At 37.4% G+C, this 7,769-nt stretch overlaps 1 non-coding gene across 1 annotated transcript; it reads left to right on the top strand.

Moving 5' to 3' along the window:
- The first annotated feature begins 3,878 nt into the window (after positions 1-3,878).
- LOC112731062 (small nucleolar RNA R71) lies at positions 3,879-3,983 on the top strand. The gene has a single exon (XR_003166856.1). It is a non-coding gene; the product is annotated as a small nucleolar RNA R71 (small nucleolar RNA).
- The last annotated feature ends 3,786 nt before the right edge of the window (positions 3,984-7,769 follow it).

The raw sequence follows: 7,769 nt of genomic DNA, 5'->3' as shown, positions 1-7,769 counted from the left end.
AACATATCTCCAATCAGATGAGCGGGACTTGTAGCTTTTTGCCTCTTGAATAGTTTTGGCATCACACTTTATCCATTGAAGTTCAGAATGATTGGCTTCTATAGGAACTCAGAGTTCAGATAGTGTTATTGATTCTCCTAGTTCAATATGATGATTCTTGAACACAGCTTCTTTATGAGTCTTGGCCGTGGCCCTAAGCACTTTGTTTTCCAGTATTACCACTGGATACATAAATGCCACAGACACATAACTGGGTGAACCTTTTCAGATTGTGACTCAGCTTTGCTAAAGTCCCCAATTAGAGGTGTCCAGGGTTCTTAAGCACACTCTTTTTTTGCTTTGGACCTTGACTTTAACCGCTCAGTCTTAAGTTTTCACTTGACACCTTCACGCCACAAGCACATGGTTAGGGACAGCTTGATTTAGCCGCTTAGGCCAGGATTTTATTCTTTTAGGCCCTCCTATCCACTGATGCTCAAAGCCTTGAGATCCTTTTTATTTACCCTTGCCTTTTGGTTTTAAGGGTTACTGGCTTTTTGCTCTTGCCTCTTGGTTTTAAGAGCTTTGGCTTTTTCTGCTTGCTTTTTCTCTCTTTTTTTTCTATTTTTTTTTCGCTATTTTTTTTCTGCAAGCTTTGTTCTTTGCTGCTTTTTCTTGCTTCAAGAATCATTTTTATGATTTTTCAGATTATCAAATAACATGTCTCCTTGTCATCATTCTTTCAAGAGCCAACATATTTAACATTCATGAACAACAACTTCAAAAGACATATGCACTGTTCAAGCATTCATTCAGAAAACAAGAAGCATTGTCACCACATCAATATAATTAAACTAAGTTCAAGGATAAATTCAAAACTCATGTACTTCTTGTTCTTTTGAATTAAAACATTTTTCATTTAAGAGAGGTGATGGATTCATAGGACATTCATAACTTTAAGACATAGTTACTAACTACTAATGATCATGTAATAAGACACAAACATGGATAAGCACTTAACATAAAGAAACGAAAAATAGAGAATGTAAGAACAATGAATGAATCCACCTTAGTGATGATGGCGTTTCCTTCTTGAGGAACCAATGATGTCCTTGAGCTCTTCTATGTCTCTTCCTTGTCTTTGTTGCTCCTCCCTCATTGCTTTTTGATCTTCTCTAATTTCATGAAGGATAATGGAGTGCTCTTGATGTTCTACCTTTAATTGTCCCATGTTGGAACTTAATTCTCCTAGGGAGGTATCTCAGGGATTTCTTGATGGTGAGCTTCCTCATGTGTTTCTTGAGCTCCATGAGTGGGCTCTCTTGTTTGCTCCATCCTTTTCTTAGTGATGGGCTTATGAGATGAATCTTTCCATCTCCCATGGCTCAGAGGTGGAAGCACTTGCCTTCCCTTTTCTCTTTCTTGAGGTTTCTCTGGCCTTAGGTACCATCAATGGTAATGGAAAAACAAAAAGCTTATGCTTTTACCACACCAAACTTAGAATGTTGCTCGCCCTCGAGCAAAAGAAGAAAGAATAGTAGAAGAAGAAGATATGGAGGAGATGGAGGGATATGTGTATGGATGTGAGTGGTGAATGGAAAATAGAAGGGATGACCATGAATGGAGAGGGAGAGGGTGAGGTGGGTAGGGATCCTGTGGGATTCACAGATCCTGAGAGGATCCTGTGGTTTCCATAGATCCTGAGGTGTCAAGGATTTACATCCCTGCACCCAATTAGGCATGCAAAATGCCCTTGCACACAACTCTGGGCGTTCAGCGCCAGATTGGTGCTTGTTCTGGGCGTTGAACTCCCATTTGTTGCCCATTTCTGGCGTTGAACGCCAGAACCATGCTTGTTCTGGGCGTTCAGCGCCAGCTCTTCTCCAGGGTGCAATTCTGGCGTTCAAACGCCCAGATGCTGCCCATTTTGGGCGTTCAGCGCCAGAACCATGCTCTGTTCTGGCGTTGAACGCCAGCCAGGTGCTTCTTACTGGCGTTTAAACACCAGTAAGGTCTTCCTCCAGGGTGTGATTTTTCTTCTGCTGTTTTTGATTTTGTTTTCAATTTTTATATTTATTTTGTGACTCCACATGATCATGAACCTAATAAAACATGAAAAACCATGAAAAATAAAATTAGATAAATATTAGGTTGCCTCCCAACAAGCGCTTCTTTAATGTCAATAGCTTGACAGTGGGCTCTCATGGAGCCTCACAGATGTTCAAAGCATTGTTGAGACTTCCCAAGACCAAACTTAGAGTTTGGATATGGAGGTTCAACACCAAACTTAGAGTTTGGTTGTGGCCTCCCAACACCAAACTTAGAGTTTGACTGTGGGGCTCTGGTTGACTCTGTTTTGAGAGAAGCTTTTTATGCTTCCTCTCCATGTTTACAGAAGGATGACCTTGAGTTCAAAACACAAGGGAGTCCTTATTCAATTGAAGGACTAATTCACCTCTGTCAACATCAATCACAGCTCTTGCTGTGGCTAGGAAGGGTCTTCCAAGGATGATGGATTCATCATCATTCTTCCCAGTATCCAGGACTATGAAATCAGCAGGGATGTAAAGGCCTTCAACCTTTACTAACACGTCCTCTACTTGTCCATAAGCATGTTTTCTTGAATTGTCTGCCATCTCTAATGAGATTTTAGCAGCTTGCACCCCATAGATTCCCAGTTTCTCTATTACAGAGAGGGGCATGAGATTTATCCCTGACCCAAGGTCACATAGAGCCTTCTCAAAGGTCATGGTGCCTATGGTACAAGGTATTAAGAACTTTCCAGGATCCTGTTTCTTCTGAGGCAATATCAGTTGATCCAGATCACTCAGTTCATTAGTGAACAAGGGAGGTTTATCTTCCCAAGTCTCAATACCAAATAATTTGGCATTTAGCTTCATGATTGCACCAAGGTACTTGGTGACTTGCTCTTCAGTAACATCCTCATTCTCTTCAGAAGAGGAATACTCATCAGAGCTCATGAATGGCATAAGGAGGTTTAATAGAATCTCTATGCTCTCTAGATGAGCCTCAGATTCCTTTGGTTCCTCAGAGGAAAACTCCTTATTGATCACTGGACGTCCCAGGAGGTCTTCCTCACTGGGATTCACGTCCTCTCCTCCCCTTAGAGGTTTGGCCATGGTGATCAATTCAATGGCCTTGCACTCTCCTTTTGGATTTTCTTCTGTATTGCTTGGGAGAGTACTAGGAGGGATTTTAGTGATCCTTTTACTCAGCTGGCCCACTTGTGCTTCCAAATTTCTAATGGAAGACCTTGTTTCATTCATGAAACATACAGTGGCCTTAGATAGATCAGAGACTAAGTTTGCTAAATTAGAGGTATTTTGTTCAGAGTTCTCTGTCTGTTGCTGAGTGGATGATGGAAAAGGTTTACTATTGTTAAACCTGTTTCTTCCACCATTATTAAAGTCTTGTTGAGGCTTTTGATCCTTCCATGAGAGATTCGGATGATTTTTCCATGAGCGGTTATAGGTGTTTCCATATGGTTCACCCATGTAATTCACCTCTGCTACTACAGGGTTCTCAGGATCATAAGCTTCTTCTTCAGAAGATGCCTCTTGAGTATTGTTGGATGCAGCTTGCATTCCATTCAAACTCTGAGAAATCATATTGACTTGCTGAGTCAATATTTTATTCTGAGCTAATATAGCATTCAGAGTATCAATTTTAAGAACTCCCTTCTTCATAGGCGTCCCATTATTTACAGGATTCCTCTCAGAAGTGTACATGAACTGGTTATTAGCAACCATGTCAATGAGTTCTTGAGCTTCTGCAGGCGTTTTCTTTAGGTGAATGGATCCACCTGCAGAAGTATCCAATGACATCTTAGCCAATTCAGATAGACCATCATAGAATATATCCAGGATGGTCCATTCTGAAAGCATGTCAGAAGGACACTTTTTGTGTTCCTTGTATCTCTCCCAAGCTTCATAGAGGGATTCACCTTCCTTCTGTCTGAAGGTTTGGACATCCACTCTAAGCTTACTCAGCTTTTGAGGAGGAAAGAACTTGGCTAAGAAAGCATTGACCAGCTTATCCCAAGAGTTCAGGCTATCCTTAGGTTGAGAGTCCAACCATATTCTAGCTCTGTCTCTCACAGTAAAAGGGAAAAGCATGATCCTGTAGACTTCAGAATCTACTCCATTAGTCTTAACAGTATCACATATCTGCAAGAATTCAGTTAAGAACTGAAAAGGATCTTCAGATGGAAGTCCATGAAACTTACAGTTCTGCTGCATCAGAGAAACTAATTGAGGTTTCAGCTCAAAATTGTTTGCTCCAATGGTAGGAATGGAGATGCTTCTTCCATGTAAATTGGAATTAGGTGCAGTAAAGTCACCAAGCATCCTTCTTGCATTATTATTGTTGGGTTTGGCTGCCATCTCCTTTACTTGTTCGAACTTTTCAATAAGGTTGTCTCTGGATTGTTGTAATTTAGCTTCTCTTAGTTTCCTCTTCAGAGTCCTTTCAGGTTCTGGATCAGCTTCAACAAGAATACCTTTTTCCTTGTTCCTGCTCATAAGAAAGAGAAGAGAACAAGAAAAGAAGAGGAATCCTCTATGTCACAATAAAGAGGTTCCTTATTGTTAGTAGAAGAAGAAAAGGAATAGGGGTGAAGAAGAATGAAGAATCCAAACACAAGGGTAAGGATAGGAGCAGTGATGTGAGATAAAGAGAAGTGTTAGTAGATGAATAAATAATTAGAAGGAGATGAGGGAGAAGGATTTTCGAAAATTATTTTTGAAAAAGGGTTAGTGATTTTCGAAAATAGTTTTTGAAAAAGGTTAGTAGTTTTCAAAAATTAAAATCAAAAATTAAAATAATTAGTTAATTAAAAAGAAATTTTGAAAAAAGAGGGGAGATATTTTCGAAAATTAGAGAGAGAGAGTTAGTTAGGTAGTTTTGAAAAAGATAAGAAACAAACAAAAAGTTAGTTAGTTAGTTGAAACAAATTTTGAAAAGATAAGAAGTTAGGAAGTTAGAAAAGATATATTGAAATCAAATTTTTGAAAAAGATAAGATAAGAAGATATTTTTGAAAAGATATGATTGAAATTAGTTTTTGAAAAAGATTTGATTTTTAAAATCACCATTAATGACTTGATTCACAAGAAATCACAAGATATGATTCTAGAACTTAAAGTTTGAATCTTTCTTAACAAGTAAGTAACAAACTTGAAATTTTTGAATCAAAACATTAATTGATGATGTTATTTTCGAAAATTATGATATAAAGATAAGAAAAATATTTTTGAAAAATATTTTTTTTTTAATTTTCGAAAATAACTAAGAAAAATGAAAAAGATTTGATTTTTGAAAAAGATTTTGAAAAAGATAAAATTTTTAAATTGAAAATTTGATTTGACTCATAAAAACAACTGGATTTTAAAAATTTTTGAAAAAGTCAAATCTAATTTTCGAAATTTTGAGAGAGAAAAAGGGAAAGATATTTTTTTGATTTTTGAATTTTTAATGATGAGAGGGAAAAACATGAAAAATGATTTTTGATTTTTGAATTTTTAATGATGAGAGGGAAAAACATGAAAAATGATGCAATGCATGAGAATTTTGGATCAAAGTATGTGATGAATGCAAGAACACTATGAATGTCAAGATGAATACCAAGAACACTTTGAATGTCGAGATGAACATCAAGAACTTATTTTTGAAAATTTTTATATGCAAAGAAAACATGCAAGACACCAAACTTAGAAATCTTTCATGTTTAGACTCTATGGATGCAAGAATGCACATGAAAAACAAGAAAAGATACAAAACAAGAAAACATCAAGATCAAACAAGAAGACTTACCAGGAACAACTTGAAGATCATGAAGAACACTATGAATGCATGAATTTTTTGAAAAATGCAAGATGAATATGCAATTGACACCAAACTTAAAATCTGGCTCAAGACTCAAACAAAAAACACAAAATATTTTTTATTTTTATGATTTTTTATTTTTTTTTTTTTTGGGTTTTTCGAAAATTATATGAAAAAGAAAAATAAGGATTCCAAAATTTTTGATATGAATTCCAGGAATCTTCAATTCTTAGTCTAAAGCACCAATCAAAGGGTCAGGCATGGCTTAATAGCCAGCCAAGCTTTAGTGTGTAATTACATGCATCAGTTAATTTTCTAAGAAAGACAAAGAAGCTCTTCTCTTGAGTATAAGTGAAACCTCAGTCTAAACGAATTTAGACATGGCTTTACAGCCAGCCAGGCTTCAACATGCTTTATGAAACTCTAGAATTCATTCTTAAAAATTCTGAAGAAAAATATATTTTTGAAAATATTTTTATTTTAAAATTTTTCGAAAACAAAGGAGAAAATTTTTGAAAGATTTTTTTGAAAAATTTTTGAAAATAAAACAAAAAGAAAATTACCTAATCTGAGCAACAAGATAAACCGTCAGTTGTCCAAACTCGAACAATCCCCGGCAACGGCGCCAAAAACTTGGTGCACGAAATTGTTATCTCAGGCAACGGCGCTAGAAACTCTGTACGCACGTCTTAATAAATCATTTTTCATTCACAACTTCGATACAACTAACCAGCAAGTGCACTGGGTCGTCCAAGTAATAAACCTTACGTGAGTAAGGGTCGATCCCACGGAGATTGTTGGTATGAAGCAAGCTATGGTCATCTTGTAAATCTCAGTCAGGCGGATATAAAATAGTTATGGAGTTTTCGAAAATAAATAATAAAATAAGGGTAGAAATACTTATGTATATCACTGGTGAGAATTTCAGATAAAGGTATAGAGATGCATTCGTTCCTCTGAACCTCTACTTTTCCGCTGTCTTCATCCTATCAGTCTTACTACTTTCCATGGCTGGCTTTATGTAAGGACATCACTATTGGCAATGGCTACTTTTGATCCTCTCTGGAAAATAGTCCGATACACTGTCACTGCATGGCTAATCGTCTGGAGGCATCACCGTTGTCAATGGCTGCATCCCATCCTCTTGTGAAAATGGTCCAAATGCTCTGTCACAGCACGGCTAATCATCTAAGATTCTCGATCATACTGGAATAGGATTCACCCTCCTTTTGCGTCTGTCACTACACCCAGCACTCGCGAGTTTGAAGTTCATCACAGTTATTCAATCCCAGAATCCTACTCGGAATACCACAAACAAGGTTTAGACTTTCCGGATTCTCATGAATGCCGCCATCAATCTAGCTTACACCACGAAGATTCTGATTAAGAGATCCAAGAGATACTCATTCAATCTAAGGTAGAACGGAAGTGGTTGTCGGGCACGCGTTCATAGGGAATGATGATGATTGTCACGATCATCACATTCAGGTTGAAGTGCGAATGAATATCTTAGAAGTAGAATAAGTTGAATTGAATAGAAAAACAGTAGTACTTTGCATTGATCTTTGAGGAACAGTAGAGCTCCACACCTTAATCTATGAAGTGTAGAAACTCTACCGTTGAAAATACATAAGTGAAAGGTCCAGGCATGGTCGAATGGCCAGCCCCCATGATCTAAGAACCAGGCGTCCAAAGATGATCAAAGGATCAAAAGATAATCCAAAGATGTCAAATACAATAGTAAAAAGTCCTATTTATACTAAACTAGTTACTAGGGTTTACAGAAATAAGTAATTGATGCATAAATCCACTTTCGGGGCCCACTTGGTGTGTGCTTGGGTTGAGCTTGAATGTTACACGTGCAGAGGTCATTCTTGGAGTTGAACGCCAGTTTGTAACGTATTTCTGGCGTTCAACTCTGGCTTGTGACGTGTTTCTGGCGTTTAA

The sequence above is a fragment of the Arachis hypogaea genome, chromosome 12, assembly GCF_003086295.3.
Source record: "Arachis hypogaea cultivar Tifrunner chromosome 12, arahy.Tifrunner.gnm2.J5K5, whole genome shotgun sequence".
In the NCBI taxonomy this organism is placed as follows: Eukaryota; Viridiplantae; Streptophyta; class Magnoliopsida; order Fabales; family Fabaceae; genus Arachis; species Arachis hypogaea.
This window is presented reverse-complemented; position numbering and strand designations above follow the sequence as displayed.